General features: G+C 41.9%; 1 protein-coding gene across 1 annotated transcript in view; it reads left to right on the top strand.

Moving 5' to 3' along the window:
• The window catches only part of LOC147022224 (uncharacterized), a 155,671-nt gene that overhangs the window by 117,588 nt on the left and 18,620 nt on the right, over positions 1-19,463 (top strand). Inside the window, exon 7 of the mRNA XM_085892919.1 lies at positions 13,312-13,466. The gene's annotated coding sequence lies outside the window, so the exon portion shown is untranslated. The remainder of the gene's footprint in view (positions 1-13,311; positions 13,467-19,463) is intronic.

Below are 19,463 nucleotides of genomic sequence, written 5' to 3'. Positions count from 1 at the left end.
AGTCACTTATCTGTATTTTTCTTCATGTTGTTTTTTTCATTCACTTATATTTTCATTTATAGATGTTGTTCGACAATTCTGTGATTTTTTTTTTTTGGGGGGGGGGGAGGGGTTCCAGTATACTGGCTTCGACGTCCATCGGCACGCAAAATTTCAGCATTCTATGTCATTCAGAAAGTGCCGATCTTTAATATTAGTGAGTGAGTCAGCTAATAAGTCAGTCAGTAGTTAGAAAGAGCTTTATATATTAGACTAATAAGTGTGTAAGTGTGTGTGTGTCAGTGAGTGTGTGTGTGTGTCAATGTGTCTCCTCCATAACTCCAAAACCATGAAACGTAGCAGCCCGAATCTTTGCAGGCATACTAAGGGAACACCAATGAAGTGCTTGAGTGAAAATTGGTTGTTTGGGTTAATTTAAACACCTCTTTTGAAGATAATTAATGGCCTTATTTAATTTTTTCCTTTAACAGGCACATCCTCAGCCACCTCACTTGTGATGAGATTTTAAGGCATATCCTGGGTTACATATTGTGTAACTGCATGTGTGGACATCATCGTGCATTTGGGTTACTCTTTTTTTTTTTAGGAGGTTAGTGGCAGGATTTGCACTCCAGCCACCGGAAAACCCTTCATTTCGCAAAACACAAAAATGTAAAGAAAACTGAAAACCCGATCTGCCGGACTACCTCCTGTGCAGCTGCCCTCCGCCGGGCAGCTCACCGGATGATGGGATTTGGGCAAAGCCTTCGGGACCCCCACTCTTTGATAATAAGAGGAAAACACGGGGTAGTCTTCCCAGGTCAGATTGCGAAAGTGTGTGTCATGGTGATGCTGAGGTGTCGTCCACCAGCCGGCGGTCTCCTTGGGTTAACCTGAGGTGGTCCCTTTGGGTGGGTGCCTGGAATGTGTCCTATCCCGATAAGTGTCACCTGTCTCTGTTATCATCTGAGCTCAAATGTTTGAACATCGGTATTGCAGCACTCTCTGAGGTTCGGAGATCAGATAGTGGCGAGATCATGGCAGGTGGTTACACCTATGATTGATGTGGTTGCTCTGAAGGTTACCATGCCTAAAGAGTTGCTGTAGCTGTGTCCAATAAGCCGACTCCAATGATAATTGAGGGAACACCAGTCAACTAGTGTTTTATGAGACGAAGGATGCATCACTCCTTGAGTGTCATTTCCCTGGTCTCTGTTAGGGATGGTTATGAGCTGATTGGAACTGAAAGGGATGGTGATGAGACAATGTGTTGGTCCTCATGGGTCTGTGAACCAAAATAGCACGAAGTTCCTTGACTTTGCAAGAAGTCATGGACTTAGGGTGGCTGGTTCATGGTTGCTGCACCCACAGGCTCATCGCTGGACTTTGTATTCCAACGCTGGTGGTGTGGCAAAGGAGATTGACAGAGTGCTTGTTGAATGTCGCTGGAGGATGATACAGAGCTGCAAGGTCGACCAGAGTACTCATTTCCTCAATACCATCCACATGTTTGTGGTAGCAACTTTGAAGTTGCAGCTTAATTTTGGAACAATAGTGCCATCCCAGCCAAGGCAGGATGCTGGTAAGCTCAAGGATGAGAGGGTACCTAAGGAGTTTGCAAACCATGCTGAACTTCTCATCGCTGGTGGAAATGCTGTACTCATGTTGTTGCATTCAGTTCTGTGCTCTGCCTGGAAGACAGGCATCATCCCAACTTACTGGAAGATGGGCCTTGCAGTCCCTCTCTGGAAAGGGAAGGGTGATCGCCAAGACTGCAACAACTACCGAGGGGTGACGCTGCTCATAGTGCCGGGCAAAGTCTTTACTCAGATAACTCTTGAGAGGGTTTGCCACCATTTGCATGAGCACCAGCACCCTGAACAGTCAGGCTTTATACCAAAGAGGTCCACAATTGACTGTATTCTTGCCTTTCGGGTTCTCACTGAACGCAGACAAGAGTTTTCGCAGGGGCTACTTGCAGCCGATGTTGATCTCTGCAAAGCGTTCAAGTCAGTGAATCAGGATGCCCTCTGGAGGATTCTTAGTCTTCGTGCGGTGCCACCAAACCTGATCAATCTGATGTCTGAACTACACTCTGGTACTGCGAGTGCTGTGAGATGTGGTGATACCATCTCCAACTTTTTTCCAGTTATTGCTGTAGTTCATCAGGGGTGTGTACTGGCCCCCACTCTTTTCAACGCTTGTATGGACTGGATTCTGGGGAGGATGTCAGAGAGATCAAGCTGCGGTGCATCGTTTGGGAATGTCAAGATCTCTGACCTTGATGTCACAGATGATGCAGTCATCTTTGTTCTGACTCTGGATATCCTTTTGGGTGCCCACGAAGTGTTGAATGAGGAGTTATAGCCACTGGGATTATGGGTTTCCTGGGTCAAAACTAAGTTCCAGACTTTCAATGACACATTGAATGCTGCTATCTTGTCTGTTCCTGTTTGTGGTGAGGATGTTGAGGTCACAGAGAGGTTCACTTACTTTGGCAGTGATATTCATGTCTCCTCTGGCTGTGAGCCAGAAGTCAATAAGTGTCTGGTTCATGCCTGGTGAGTCATGGATTCACTGGATCATTGGGTGTGACTCTGTCGGTACCTGTGCAGGAGGACGAAAGTCTGAGTCTTCAGGTACTTGGTGCTTCCATTCATGCTCTATGGATGTAAGACATGGACTCTGAACAGGGATCTGAGATGGAGACTGAATTCCTTTGGTACCAGGTCTCTTCAGAGAATCCTTTGCTATCGTTGGTCAGACATTGTGTCCAACAAGTGGTTGCTCAGAGAGATTCAAATGAGATTTACGACCTGCATCATCCGTGAGCAATAGCTGCGGCTGTATGGGCATGTGGCTCGTTTTCCTGAGCTGATCGTGCTCAACAGATTCTCTCTGTGAGGGAGCCTTGTGAGGTGGATGAGGCCAATGGGCTGACCACGTTCATCATGGTACAGTAGAACAGTCAGTTTGCACATTTTTAATAGACGAGTGCGTGCCCGTATGTGCGTGGCCGTACGTGCAAAAAAAAAAACAAAAATTTAAAACCGCTTGCCAGAAACAACTACACAGGCCGTTCATTCGCTCTTGCGTGCCCATACGTGTGTGGCCATACGTGCGCGACCGTACGTGCAAACCAAAAAAAGAAAAAAAAACTTAAACAAACACACAGGCCGTTCCTTCGCTGTCGTAAACGACAACTGGATTGGGGCATTGTGTTGAAAAAAATCGAGAAAGAGATCGAGAAAGTACAGAAATCGAGAAAGAATGAATACAGTAAGTCGATAAATCGAGAAAGAATATAGTAAGTCGTCACTATCCGGAAGTCCGGAAGTTAAGTCCTCACTGTCCGGAAGTTCGCATATCGCAGTTACGATTATTCACAATTTAGTTTTAATGGCCAATTATTCAATTAGCGCCAACTTATTTTGCCTTTTCGCAATGTCATCGCTAGGAAAAACACAAAGAGAAGAGAAGAGAAGAAGAAAAAAAAACATACGTTCAAAAAAACTTTCAAACAACTACAAAGGCCATTCCTTCGTTCTCATAAACGACGACTGGATTGGGGCATTGTGTTTATCTATAAATGCGCATAAGAAATCGAAAAATTATTAGAATACAGTAAGTCATCACTTCCATTCGAAAAAATCTAAATTCCATTTTTGAAATGAAATGCCATTTCATGTTCTCTCCGATCACTTTCACCTTTTCCAAGGGGGCGGGTCCAAGCAAGTCTCGTCCAGCTGAGTGTCTCCACATCATTTCCTCGGCAGTGTCCCTGTGTCATTTAAAAACTATATGTTGTGGTATTTGTGGATAAGCACTAGTAAATGCCTGTAAATGAACGATTAAAATTGACGGTTACATGTTATCAGTTTTGTTTGAAGCCTGGTGTTGGCTTAGTAGTTAGTGTGGCTGGCTTGGAATCTTAGGGTCCTGAGTTAGAGCCCGTTTGCCACTGAATTCACACCAGGTGGGGTTGACTCAGCCTGTCATCCTTCCAAGGTCGGCAAAATGACTACCAGCATAATGGTATGGGACACAGCATCAGCGGCATAGTCGTGCCCCAACAATATGATAGCAACCGAACAGCCAAGCTGCAATGTGCAAGAAGAAGAGGAAGAAGTTTTGTTTTGCATTGATCAGTAAATTGTAATATATACTGCTTGATGTAATGAGCTCATTTTGAATGTAGATGGCAGTATAGTATTGTATCCTGCCTGGTGAGATTCATGAAGATGCTGGAATGTTCTCAGACAGAACTTCCAGTATGGACGAGAATCGCAGTTACTGGAAGGCAAGGGATCATTCTGTAATACTATATAAACCCACGAGAGGGAGTTGTCGAGAGACGGGTGACGTGTGATGAGCCGTGAGTTTTGATTGTCCACGTGCTCGATTTAACTTTGATGAGTGAATGAGGTGTTAATGTTCAGAGTGGTTGTTAACGCATGGAGCCAATTATAATGTGGTTGATTAAAACTCATTAAGATTGGGCATTCGAAAGAATTCCTTTGAGCTCTTCAATCATCCTGGAGGGGCCAGCATATGAGAGAGAGGGAGAACACCGCGCCAAGACTCAATCATTCAAACAACCCTGGTGGCTGAGGTGAATACCTGTGAGTTGAGCCGGCAGGACAGACACTGGGCATGAACAACTCAACACGGAAAACACTGTTGGACATTGCATTGTATGTAATGGTGAACTTCCTCATTTAACTTTGTATCTGTATAATTGAAATACAAGTTTCAAAAACGTTACACTGTTGATGTGGCCATTGTCACGTCACTCGGAAGTCACAGACCCCAAATGACAAAGATCCATTGGAGTGATAGCCAACAGGTATAATCGTTCAGACTCATGAAGTGCAAACCATGGATTGCAGTCGTTAGAGAACGGTTTGGGTTCGGCACCATGGACAACTTACATACACAAAAGGGAAGGAAACCCCAAGGTGCGTATAACCCCCCCCCCTCCCCCTGGAAATAATGTCACCAATAGGACAATGCAAAACTGGAATAATAAAATGATTGTTTCTTTTGCTGTTTTGGAGAATTTATTTGGCAATGTTATCTGCTTTTGATTCTTCTCTACTCTAGTGCCTTGTCTATGTATTCGATTTATGGGGATAAAGCTTTTTTTATCCGGTTTCCAGCAATGTGCATTATGAATACAGGTTAATGTGCAAAACATGTTTGAATGTTTGTTATAACCACGGTGCCTGATACAGAGGTCTGACTGGATATATGTAAACATGCAATGCAGTGAACCCTCAAATATTGCAGGTTCTAATACCGTGGGCTTTGACCAATCGCGGGCAACCTATTGTGTTCCGATTTGGTTGTCACGGTATTTAATTTCGCCCACTTGTGGTTTGGAGCTAACATGAGTGATTGTGTCCACGTGTACAATTACCTCCAATTACGAGCTTTATCTTCTTTCTCACGCACCATTAATTGTTGTCATCAGACCAGCATACAGGAAAAAAAAGCTAAGTTTAATAATGAATTGTCAATGAACAGGAAATGACATCCAGAGATTCTGTAATGCCTGATCTACAAGATCTAGGAGACACACAGCAGTTGATAATGGTACCCAAATGTAAAATTAATTGTGCCAACAGGCAGAGAAAGCTTATGACATTGTGCAAAAAAATTGGATTGTTAGACAGGTTGTCAAGAGGTGAAAGTGTGGCATCTGTGGGCCGCCATTTTGGAATCAATGAATCGACTGTGCGGTAAAGTTGAGTCAAATATCCGTGCAAGTTTTCCTGCCAGCAAAGCGCAAAAGTGTCAATCCAGTCACACGATCCTCTTATTGAAAAGATGGAAAAAGCGCTTTATGTTTGGATGAAGGACCAAACAGAAAAAAATGCATTTGAGAAGACTGGTGTACGGGAGAAACCATTGTGGATTTACCTTTTGAGTGGATTGGTGATACGGGAGAAAGCATTGCAGATTTACCAACAATTCCATGAGGCACCCAACAGTGAGCTGATCCAACAGCCATCACAAGGCCTACATCCACATCTTTCGAACCTCCACCCTCCCCCCTCGAGCAGCATCATTATCTTATTACCGAGCTAAGTCTTGTGTTTTCAATTTACGGCAGAGTACAGTTAAAACGAATACTTTTAGCTTCCTCGCCAATCTAGAATGTAGTAAACATTTATATCAGCAAACGAGTCAGTCAGTGAGTGGTAAGAAAGTTTTATGTATTACATGCACTGACAAGCATAATGTCCTCCATGTGACTGAAATTGGTGTAATTAATAACATTGATAATCATAAAAAAATAAATACATCAAAAAGAGAAGTGTCCTCTCATTCGGTTATCTCCACCATATCTTGGATAAATGACATGTGAGCAGCCTGAACAGTGTCTCATGGATAATGTGAAGATTGGAAGGATTTGGTTTTGCTTCTTTCAATATTCTGTGAACTGATCTATTTAATATATTTAACTGCAAAGCTGCCTCAGTCCTGTCTTTTATGGAGAGGTTCCAAAAGCTCCGAGGACTTCAGTAACTCCCTCCTCAGCATGTGCTGTTTTGGCCCGAGGCTCATGCGCTAGAAATGGCAATCCATATTCAACAGCAACCAGATGGATTTTGTAAATTGTGTTTTTAGTTGGTGCTGACTCATTCCTGCCAAATGCCTGCCTGAAATGAAGCCGAGCAACCCCTACAGAGTTAGTCTCCAAATCTCACTGCAGTTTTGAAGCACCGCTTGGATTTTCAATGTTTATGATTTCATCATCGACTCATGAAAATGGGAAGAACAAGAAAAATGAGAAACACAAGCAGAGTATGATGATATTGTCTATAATTTAAATCTTCCTGATTTTATTGCAATTTTAATGTTTTTGTTTAAGTTATTTCAAATTGAAATCATTCAGTCTCAACTGAAACACTAAGTAATTAAGAAATTCATGGAAGAAGATAAAAATGTTCAGGAATGGGACAGTTTGAGGGGTGCTGGAGGAGATGTGACTGTTGATGAATGTTGACATTGTTAAGTTTTCTTTGTGGTGGTTCATATTTTTGGCTGTTAAACATTTTAAATTGGCTTTCTGTGTTTGTTGAAGATGAAATTCAATTGAGTGTATTAACTAAGACTTTTCTCTGCTTCAATGTATGCACACTCACCAGAGAGCTATCTTCCCCATGATTGAATCTTGGTCCAGGTACTAGCTGTCACCCTGGTGTTTCTCAGGCTGCATCACCCATCCATCTGATGGATGTTGGACTGGTTGTCCCATCTGCAGGCATTACATTGGGGATGTTAAAGATCTTACGGTGTCCTTCCTGAAGAGCAGGCAATTTATCTCCGGCACTCTGGGTTAATTTCAAATTGCGACCACCATTAGTCCAATGTCAGGCTCAGGAGGCCTGTTCCTGAAAGACTTTCGGCAAAAACTTTTATCAAATTGAAATCCAATTTGAAACCTATATCAACGAGTAAGTTGCTGGTGCCTGAATGGGATTCTCAACAAGGTCGGGATTAAGGCAGCAAAAATGCAAATGGCGTCTTCTGTTATGGAGCCGGCAAGCTGGGAGCAACAATTTGCATTTATTGCCACATCTGATGCAATTTAAATGCTCCAATGGCGACGAGGTGCTCCATTTGAAACATTTGTTTGACATATTGTTGCAGGCCCAGGTTTGCAAGGGTAATATGAGGATGGGGGTATCCCTGGTTCTCTCCAGACTCACCAGGAATCGAGGCCATCACACACAAATAAGTCCATGTCGCGGTGGGTTGCTATTTGACCATGAACGCCAACAATTTAATCACGTGACCCAGTGTCCTCCGTCTGACTACCGTTTAACTGGGATTCACGCAGTCTCCTGTTCAGGGAATCGAGCCCTCGGTGGTTGTCCTACTTTTATCTTTATTGGATCTTGATGAAGGCGGACAAGCTTTCTGCTGGCACAATGCCGGACTGAAGTGAACCAATCCGTTAGGGAATTATAATCTCCCAGTTAATCTACGGAAGGAAATTGCTGGACCAATGGAAGAAAGGACAACCACAGGCAGTTTAAAAATATATTTCAAGAAGAAAAATTTATTTGCAACAAGCAATATGGGGGTTAGGGAAGGAGGGAAGGGAACTCAAGGGCTTTGATTGAGTCAAAGGGTGATGCGACAACCAAGAGAGAGAGAGAGAGAGAGAGAGAGAGAGAGAGAGAGAGAGAGAGAGAGAGCACGAGCACATTGGGCACAGCTTTATAGTTCCCAGGGCAGAGCCAATGAGTCAGACGCCAGATCTTCCAAGGTGGCCTGGAGCCAGCCATTGGACCACATCATCATGCCAGCCACAGCCCCTTCTCCTTCTGCTGCCTGTCTGAACATACACTCAGTTGGCCCTTCTGGGTGTCGCCAGGAGTGTTGCTCCGCACTTGACATGGGAAAATCACTCTTACCCCCATGCACCCATTACAAACCCCACATGTTCATAAATGTCCATGGCACAAAACCAGGGAATGGGGCAATTATTTCAGGGGGGGGGCTGTGTAGTTTCCTGGTCTGTATAATAGGCCATGGGCTGTCCGCCGCTATCGTTCCCTTTCGTTCCGTGAAAAGGGTGAGACTTATTTTCACTCACAATATTGTCGAAATGATATTTGCTGTAACGTGTAAAAAGTTCTCCGTGTGAACAACGCCCAAGTCTGAGCATTAATGAGAAGTTACACGCACTATTTTTCAAAGTGTAATCGGCGAGAAGTCGGCCAGCTGGCGTAGCAATATCAGCTGCAACCAATCAGCAGCCGTATTTTTGTAAACACGGGTACTATTTGTACTGTCATGGCAGCTTCCTCGTCAGGCCTGAACTTCGTGACGTCCTGAGCACAATCCCAGGAGAAGTCTCCTTCATGGTGCGTTTTGCATCTGTCATCGGTACAAGAACAGAATGCATATCCATTTACTGAGGTTAGATGGAGTAAATATCACGAGTGCTTGGGAAAATGGCTACATTTACCTGGGGAAAGGGGTGACATCGCCCGGTCGCGTTATCACAGCCATGCTGGCATTGACTTCACCAATATTCCACCAAGTGCTGGTTACCATCCGACGTGCTACAGACGGTTCACCGATAAAAAGAGACGGCGTGCGAGTAAGAAACGATGCTTGCATGTTTTTGAGGGAGCTACTGAAGTATCTGCAGTGGATGCTTGTGTTCAAAAGCCTGGTGTGCTGTCATCACCAAAGAAGAGTCTGCGATCAACATCGGCACTGCCAATCTCTTCACAAGGCCACATCCTCCCACGTATTTGCATCGTTTGCAAGAAAGAGTCACGTTATCTTAACCGAGTCCATGGGCCAAAGCGTGATTAACTAGTTAAAGGTGAAACACTCACAGCAGGTACGTACCTCGCTACTTGTTATGAACTGAATCAAATTTGATCATTTTGATTTGCCATTCTGTCTGTGTACGACAAGTTTGTTGAAGAGCAAAGGAAGTTTCATCCCACCTTCGATTTCTGGACGTCATACTTGGAGATGGTGACTCTATTGCTCCTTTTCATTCGAGCCACTCGGGAATCCAACTGGGAGCTCCATCTCGCTGCAGCCAGATCTATGTTGCCATGGTTTTTTTCTGACGATCGAGTACATTATTCCCGATATTTGACGGCTTATTGGGTTAAAATGATTGGCCTTCCGGAGACCCGTCCTCAGTGCTATGCCGAACTTCGTGAACGTGGTCAGTGGACAGTCCAACGACAAGACCAACATGGTTTTGCCTCTATAGCTTGCGACCAGGCTATCGAGCAGACTGTCAACCATGATTCGAAAACATCAACAGGAATCACCAACTTCAGCCTTGATAGAGCAGCCGTTCACTGCTGGATCCTTTCACAGAATGAACGTGCGGCTATAACCCGACAATGTCAGACCCTAGCGGGTAGTCATTCTGGATCACGTCGTCGGAAGGATTTGGATACAGCTCGTACAATAAGGGATGAGAGACACATACAGAACCTCATGTCTACCAACACCTCAATGAGGGATCCTTTCGATCTGAAAGCTGACTTAGTAAGCATTAGTTCTGGGATCATTGCAAGCCCCACTGTGAAGCATGATTTCCTCAATGCCTATGAAACCGGTGAGCATTTACTCTGCGGTTTTATGGAATCCCGCTTGTTGACGAACACTGTCGATTTCTACTCCATCCTCAAGGCTCAGAAGCTCAAAGCTTTCACTGCACATTTAAAAGTACTTCGAGGGGAACATCTAAGAAAGAAATTACCCTGAAAGCTGATCGTAATTTGTTCGCACGACTGCTGATCATTGGTCAGACGCGGCAACCCGACATGCGAGAGGTACTTTCATATTCGCTAAGTCCTGTCTCGCTTCCCCTTGCCAGTGTGGATGGTAGTCTTGCAAAAACCAATAAATCCGCGTTGATGGATTTGATGGAGCGTAGGGTAGACAATGTCCTTGCTCTTTCAATGCCTCACAACCCTGCTGTTATAGTCGATGGCATGGCTGTGATTCAGGGACTTGTCCGTATTCCGGAGACATTTCTCAACCTGGCTCAAAATATCCAAGCTGCCCTCATTAAAATAATGGTGAGTTTTGGCAGCTCTAGGATAGATTTTTGTGTGTGATCGATATCCTGACATCTCAATCAAAAATGCTGAGCATTCTCGACGAAGTACCCAAGGTACTTAAGTGTAACTAGATTGTTGTACGGCCCCGATCAAAAAGTCCCAAGTCAGTGGAAGAAGTTTCTCGCCAGTGGTAAGAATAAAGAAGCACTGATTGATTTTCTCTTCACCACTTGGCGCTCAACCAGTCTGCCTAACCTAGGGCGCGATTACAGCATTTATGTGACACATTCTGACCAGTGTCACGTGCTGAAAGCGACATCAGGTGAGGTATGTGTACAGTTAGTGGATGAGTTGCAGTGCGATCACGAGGAAGCGGACACCCGCCTCATGCTCCATGCAAAGCACTCCGGTTCCAGCTACCGTGATATTGTCATTCACAGTCCCGATACTGACGTAGCAGTGATCGCTGTTGCACTCGGTGCGCAAATACAGGTGAATTTGTTTTTTTTCAACTGGCGTGAAAAATCGCGCCCGTGTGATTGACATCGAACGCATCAGAAGTAACTTGGGGGAGGAATTGTCTCAGGCTCTCGTTGGATTTCACATCCTGACCGGATGTGACTCGACAAGTTGTTTTTATGGTAAAGGAAAAAAGAAGACCTTTTCAGCCATGTCGAAAAACGAGACTTTCGTGCGAGGCTGGGGTCAGATTTCGATATAGCAGCAGAAACCGTGACTTCATTGGTGAGGTTCGTTTGTGCTATTTACGGTCAAGAGTCGGCAGCGGATGTGAATGACGCAAGATACAGAGTATTTTGTTTGGCTTCGTCACCAGCAGAACAGTCTATGCCACCGACAAATGACGCCCTGTACCAACATATTCTGCGTGCTAACTATCAAGCCGCCATACATAGACGGGCGCTATCCCCCTTGATCAATGCTTCTACTCCATTTGGCCATGGCTGGCGAATGACAGGGGACGAATTGTCAATTCTGTGGATGACACGGGACCCTGCCCCAGAAATGATCTTGCAGGTAGTCAACTGCGCCTGTAAAATGTCAAACTGCAAAACAGGACAGTGTTCGTGTCACTCCTCTACCTTGTCCTGCACAGATATATGCAAGTGTCGGAATTGTGAGAATAGTTTGAAAACACCGACCGAATAATTATTCGAAGGGAGGAATGAACAGGACGACGACGCCGATGATGATGCTGATGACAGTTAGATGAAAATAACTAATGCGCGGATTCAGTATAACTAATGTCACATACCACAGCTTTTCGTTGACATCCATCTTCCTCGTCCTTCCAGTAATAATCTAGTCGTGGCATGGCATTTCAGTAACGCATTTCCTTGATGTAGCAGCTATTGTCTCTATGACAAATAAGGTTCATTTTATTAGGTTCATTATCCATTCACTTCAGTCTCAGTAAACAAATCCCGAGGACCAATAAGATTCCACCTTGCCATTGCTAGATATTGATAATTTTTGATTTTGTTTCCCACCGATGTGTGAATTTCCATTCGTGTTTCAGTGAGATTGACAGATTGTGATACATGGCTTAATCAGTCATAGGAAGATAATTAAGAATTAATTAGTAATTTTGTGAAGATGATTCTGTGTAGTCTTCCCTTAGCAGAATGTGGTGTAGGTTAGTTAACAGCTTCGCTGTTCACATTTCCATTTCTGTTTGCACAGAAAGTGTATCAGATGAGAATGTTATCCATCTTTTAATGACGAAGTGCCTAATTACTGTCAGAGTATGATGGCGATAATCCATGGATGTTAAGTAAGCAGGTGGTTGTATCCGTACGTGCAGTTTCAAATCTCTAGGTCAGTCGATGTGGAAGATGAAGCCTTGTCAATATCGAGATAATTAGTGATAATAAAAAGATTTGAACGCGCTCGGGCTAAAGTAACGATTTGCATTGTTTATATTTTCCACATTGGCCACCCCAGGACCACGATATTTCCTAAAGAGGAAGATAGTAGAACGTTCTGTGGTCTTCAGTCATTTCAGACATCTCGGTCGGTATTGGAGTTAGATACAGGCTCGTAAAAATGAAGGAATTACTCAAAAATCGCTTTTTTCTGAATGATGCACCTTGTTGCAGTTTTCATTATCTTGACAATAAAGTGTTTACATGGTCGATACTTCTGATTCGTGAGGTATGTTGTTGTGTCTGACGCCCCCGTAGAGTTGAGGCTTGGGAGATGTATATTCGCCGAGATATACGATCGGCAAAATGGGGAAAAACGGCAAAATGTCACTTTTCGCACCCTGGTGACCAACTTCGACAGCTCACTGTGCCTTATTGGGCTAAGATCTCGTGGAGAACTTTTGTCCTAATGTCTACCATACATGTGTCTACAAGTAACCCAAAGTTCACCTCGCACCCTTCCTCGGAACGAAAAGTGTTTTTAGGGCCTTTTCATAGGAACTGCCCATGACCTAAGGGTCGTGTTCAGGTGGAGGGAATGAATTAGGGAAACGAAACATGTTTAATTTGTCAACATGTTTACACATGCATCTCCCATCACACAACTTCACAAGAAATATAATTTAACCAACGTTGTTGACAATGATGCCAGATAACCACTTGGTTCCACATCCAGAGTTCAACACTTATACAGGATCATTGATCTGGAAGTTGTGGTATACAGACGTTTGGTCATGATTACGTTTCTGTTGATACTTGGTATTGTCGACCTCAACCGTTATGTCCAGGTGCACTGATGATAATTGTGTTGTCAATTCATGACCCATCAGAAGCTTGGCAGTTGAGCGACCGGTGGTTTGATGTGGTCTGATGCGGTAGCTGAGCAACACACGAGCGAGACAAGATTGAACGGAGCCTTCCTTGACACATCTTAGACCATTCTTCATGATCTGAACAGCACGTTCGGCTTGACCATTACTGGCAGGTTTGTGTCGTGCTTAATGCCATTAATTTTATAAAAGTTCTGAAACTCTGAACTCGTAAATGACGATCCATTATCTGATACAATGGAGTTTGGAATACTATGTTGTGCGAACATGGTACGTAGAGCTTCAGTTGTTACAGTAGAGGATGAGAGGGTGAGGATGGCACCACGACAGATTCAATCGATTTGGAGTGGGCATCAACGAGGATAAGGAAAAGCTTCCCGTGAAATGGACCAGAATGGTCGATGTGTAGTCTGAACCATGGCTTTGATGGCCACCTCCACATGGTCAATGGAGACTGTGGCAATGTCTTGGCATGGGCTTGACAAGTGTAACAATGGTGTACACTGGACTCAATGTCACTGTCCAAACCAGGCCACCAAACATGGGCTCGAGCAATAGCCTTCATAGCGACTCTGCCTGGATGGGAGTTCACTGATAATTTTCACTGATAATAAATAATTGATAATAAAGAGTTTCGGTGAAATTATCACTTGCGACCCCAAAGCAGGCAGTCTGCATCAATAGGGAGCCCATCAGTACATGATAAATGGTGGTTCTGGGACTCCCTTTCAAATGAATGGGGAAAAAGGGAAAAACTTTCTAACTCGAATCCCAAAATCCCAAAATAGGAGACTGATTTTCTCCCTACTTATCCCCTTCCCGCCCATACAAGCAAATGTAAAATTGAGACTGATTTTTCTGCACACCTATCCCCTTCCCTCCCATCCAAGCAAATGTAAAATTGAGACTGATTTTCTCCCCACCAGCCCCTTCCCTCCCATAAAAGCAAATGTAAAATTGAGACTATAAAAGATTGAGACTTACTGATCAAAGGCTTTTTCCCTTTCATATTTTCATTCCACTCAAAGAGCGAACCAACGAGTATGTGTTCATGTTCTACTTTTGGGAATAACTTAATTTTATGATAACATTCATTTCCATCGAGTATATTAACAAAGAATAACTTGGAACTTGGTTCTTGGTTTAAGTGTCTTTGTTGAGCAGAAATGAAATGATAAACTTCTCTTAATGCTCTTATTTGACCACCTCCTGAGCCACATATCATTTTGAGATTGTAGTTAATTGTTTTTCTATTGTTCAATTGATAACCATCAAAGTTTTCAGTCCATTCAAAGATATTTTTTTTTCTTTACATTCTCCAACTTATTTGTAATTAAATTTGTCCGCTTATTTTTTGTATCTACTTTTACCCCGGTTGTTTCATCAATATGACTTATTTGATATTTCTCACATTCTTCATGTTTCCCATTTTAACACCATCGCTGATTACATCTCCACTCTTTGGTTTGGTTATTGCTTGGTTCCATCATTTATAAATCAGTAAAAGGATGGTGGTAGCCTGTTAAAATTCCCAACCCAATATCTTAACAATTGTACTTATAACCATAAGGGAGACTATTGATTCCATTCTCTAAAATATATCTTTTATCATCAAAAGATCCTAATGCTTTCTTATTTATCTCTTCTGGATATAATTGTTGTTTATAACTTCTTATTGTATTCATTTTTCTGTACTCTTCCTTCTTTAAGGTTAAACAGTTGTAATAATATTTAAAATTTATTGTATCCTTGATTATATTTTTCTTTATTCCCTTTAGCTTCTCATCACACCTTTCAATATTATTATTATCAATATACGTGAAAGCATAAGACTTTAATCTCAATCCTATAAATTCACTCATGACCTTCCCACACAATTCATCTTTAAACTTACCAATAACCTTTTTATTCGTTGATGAAAACAACACATCACCTGACTTATAATTACTTGCATCATATGTATCAATATTATCAATCATATCCTCATATATATCACTTGTCTTAACTTCTAATATAAAACTATCTGTATCCATATATAACGATGACACATTATCCTTATACTTTGATTTTAAATTATTATTGTAATCGTCATATATTAACGACTTTGACGAGTCAAGAATTGATGTTCCTATATAAATAGGTTTATCCATTTCAATACTCTCTTTTTACAAATGAATAGCACGAAAGTTCTCTGAAAACACCTCCACTCGCTCAAAACTTGGTCTATTAATTAACTTTGAAGCCTGTTTCCAAGATGTAGCAAGTCTTATGTTTTGTCGATTCCTAACATTTTCCATGGTCTTTCCAAATACAGCATCATTCATTATTTTTTTTAAAATCCTTCTCAAAATCTGTTTTTGCTTCTGTTCTCATTTTTGTATTAAAATCAATATACTTCTTGAGCCAATGACTTTGTTTAAATTTCAAAATGCTATCAATTTTCCTCACTCTCAACCCAGCAGATAAATATTGTCTCAAGTTCCTTTGATGGAAAACATAACTTTCTTTATCATTTAATGTCGTAATTAGTTTTTCTGGAGATTTACCTTTTATATTAAATGACTGTTGGTAATCACTTAACCATTCTTTTCTTGGACTTTCTTTATCAGGGGCATAAGGTCAGTCTTTATGTTTGTGAGGAAGTTCTTCTGGATATTTTAAATCAACCTCAAAATAATATCCAACTTCAGTTTCATCCAATTTCTTTTGAGAGGAGACAACAATGTCTTGTAAAACTTTTTCATAATGTTTTTCTTTAACCCATTTAACATTTCCATAAGGTAAAGATTGAGACAAAGCCCACCCATACAAATTGTTAGCATCATAATACATTAGGTAAGAGTTGTCTTCATATATATATATATATTTTTTTGTATACCTTGGTCGAGGCTCGTATGAGAGCTAACACACAACTCACATCAAGGAGGCATGAGACAAGAGGGGCGGGAGTGGAAGGGACAAAACAGAGGGGAACAGACACATTAGGTGAACTGTGGAAGGGAGAGGGATGGGGATGGGACGGGGAACATAGCGAAGAGAAGATGGACATTTCAGGGACTTTCAGGAATGAAAGCAGGAGAAATGAAGGAAGTGGGCTTGGGTGGATTATTGGGGTAGAAAAGATCGAGGATTTGGATGGGGGAAGATAAGAGGTGGTGGTGAACAGCTGTTTTGAAAGCCTGGAGGGAAGAATGGGAAAGAATAGAGTGAGGAAGTTTATTCCAAAGGCGGGAAAAAAGGGAATGAAAGAGTGAAGATGAGCAGTGATTCGTGATTTTGGTAGTTTTACCAGAAGGGGGTTGTTGGCGGACCTTGAGCGCCCTGTGGAAATGTGGTGGGGACAAATCGCAGAGAGAGCAGGGGGGCAAGGCTGGAGAGGAGTCGGTAGAAGACAGAAAGACCACCGACCAACCTGCGGTGATTGAGTGAGAGGCCCAGAGACTCAGCTTCATTGCGGGAGATGCCGATGATCTTAAATGCCCTGGTTTCGACAGCGTGAAGCCGAGAAAGGTGGGAGGCAGGAGCACCAGCCCAGAGGGGAGAGCAGTACTCCATCAGGCTATGGACAAAAGCTTTGTAAGTGGTCAGGAGCTCAAGAGGGCCGAGGAAGGACTTAGCACGACGGAGGATTCCCAGTTGGCGACTGGCTTTTGAGGCGAGGTTGGAAATGTGACTTTCCCAGGAAAGGTCATGGCAGATAGTAAGACCTAGAAGCTTGAAAGAAAAGACTTCTTCCAGAGGATTGTTGAGAGAGTGGATGGGGGGGTTTTGTAAATGGTCCTTTCGAAGAGACATAGTGAGAGTGTGAGATTTGTCTGGATTGAAATTCTTATTATAATCATTCATAGCTTCATTCTTATTATATAGCTTATCATAGCTTCATTCATCTTATCATATCATCTTATCATAGCTTCATTCTTATTATAATCAGGAATATATTTGTTATTTGCTTTGGCACATCTCTTGGAACATGCTTGAGAGATTCCTCCTCTTTTAGCCTTCTCTCTCATTAATAGCATATCTATATCACTGATTAATTTCAAATTCTGTTTTGTCATTTTTAACGTAGCACTCCAAGCCAAACCCGGGGCCGTGTAATAGTCAGCGGGGTCTAATCCATAAGAATTTTTATTATGACAGACTGTTCCAAAAGTTTCAAACACATCAGCCAATACTAATACATCACTTTTAAGATACAAATCATGATATTCTCCAAGATTCTTTGTATTAAACTTCTCCCAAACCTTTTTAGCTTGTGTATAATCTCTATCGGAAATATGAGTTTTATTCAACTTGAGAAAGAAACTTTCCCTTGAAGGAAGTTGTGTTTCTTTGAACTTCTCAAATGAATCCATGTAGTCATATGGATATATTCCCTTTTGTGATAAGAGATCAATCTCTTCTTGATTTGAGAAATGTGATTTAAGTTTAGGTAAGTTTTTAATATTTGATGCTAAGTTAGATAATGGACTTGCCATAAACTTGTATGTATCAAGAAATCTGATATCGGTGATGGGGGATGTATGAATTGTTTTTGTGAATGAGATGTATTTTTGATCTGTGTTCAGAATGGCAGAAATATCTCCCGATGTCTTTGAAAGTTCATTTATAAATAGATGTGTGCCATCGTGAGTGTTGTTGTGAAGAAAGGCAGGACTAAAGTTTGGGGGCTTGCAATTAAGATTACAACGGGAATGAGTTGGACCTCTATATTTTCCAGGAAGATGACAATGATCCCGAACTTTGACCTCTCCCTCAATTTTCTCTTCACAAATATGACAGATACTGTTCTTTCTAAATTCGTTTTTCTCTCCCTTTGTTAATGACATTAGTTTATAGGTTTTATCCAGTGTTTCTCTGAGTCTTATGCAGTCTTTTCCCAATCGTCTCACAAACTCCTCTGAGGCATCTTCTCCTCGATAAAGTTCTAACTTGTATTCATCACTGACAGCTGATTTGATGTATAAATCAGAAACCACAAGGAGTATGTTTTTGATATTTATTTGTGTATGATTTATTTGGATTTGGAGAAACAGTGACTATCTTTTCAAGGATACTTTCAAAATCAGCATATATCACAAATGGATGTTTTATAGATTTGTTAAAATCTTTGAATGATATTTTGAACCTGCTTTTGGTAAATTGATTACGGTTGATTTATGACAACTACAATATTTTGAATGTTGATGTAATCGTTCTTTTGTATGAAAGGAGTTGAGACATCTCTTACAAGGATACGTTTTACATTTTCTCTTATATAGTTGTCATTTGGTTTTAAGATGTGTATATCGAAAAAGATTAGTTTTGTTTTAGCAAATCCACTCCCTACAACAGTGTTATCAACATCTTGTTCTTGTCTCTGAAGTTCCTCATAAACTTCACATCTTACAAAATCTTGAAATGATGAGATAAAGTGAGGGTTTGTCCTCATATAGAAAGTCGTTTCCTCACCTCTTCCCATATTCAATCTTAAGGCCCGGTCACACCTTGACGTTTTAGCCAACGTATGCCGATTTTTGAATTTTTTTCTAAAACGCTGGCACACGTTGAATACGTTATGGGTAAGTTTTGATAACATTGAGAGCATGCTGAAAAACACTGCCATACGTCGTTGTACGCTGGCTTTAAACGTTGTACTTTTTGGCTGTCCTCAAATTTTTTCATGCTTGAAATTTCACGACGTATGCCGGCGTATGACTCACACGTTCCACTACGCTTGCCACAAGTTGTATGCACGGTCTGCGATCGTTGACAGACGTCAACACATGCTACTTGTAAGTTAATCATAAGTTGAGACATGCCGAGGTAATGTTTAGCGTACCCGAAACTTATTTCTAACCCATGATTAACGTGTTGTTGGCACGTTACGTGATCGTTGCCACACATTGACAGACGTTACTTTTAAGTTACTCATAGGCTGAAAGATGTCAGTATAATGGATCGTCCTTGCCTCAGCGTCCACGGCTACGGCCAGGACACTTATTTGCAGCATTCTTCAAACTTTTCTTCGGCATGACGAGGATGTTCACACTTCGATGTCTAGCTTGGCTATGATTCCAATTGTCCATCGGCAGCGTCTATTTAAAATAGTCGAGTTTGAGCGTTTTAACACGTTCAGAAGAAACGCTTCAAATTTACAAACCCCAGCGTCA

The sequence above is a fragment of the Eptatretus burgeri genome, chromosome 8 (assembly GCF_056783735.1).
Source record: "Eptatretus burgeri isolate ZD-2024b chromosome 8, Ebu_testis_v1, whole genome shotgun sequence".
NCBI classification, from domain to species: Eukaryota; Metazoa; Chordata; class Myxini; order Myxiniformes; family Myxinidae; genus Eptatretus; species Eptatretus burgeri.
This window is presented reverse-complemented; position numbering and strand designations above follow the sequence as displayed.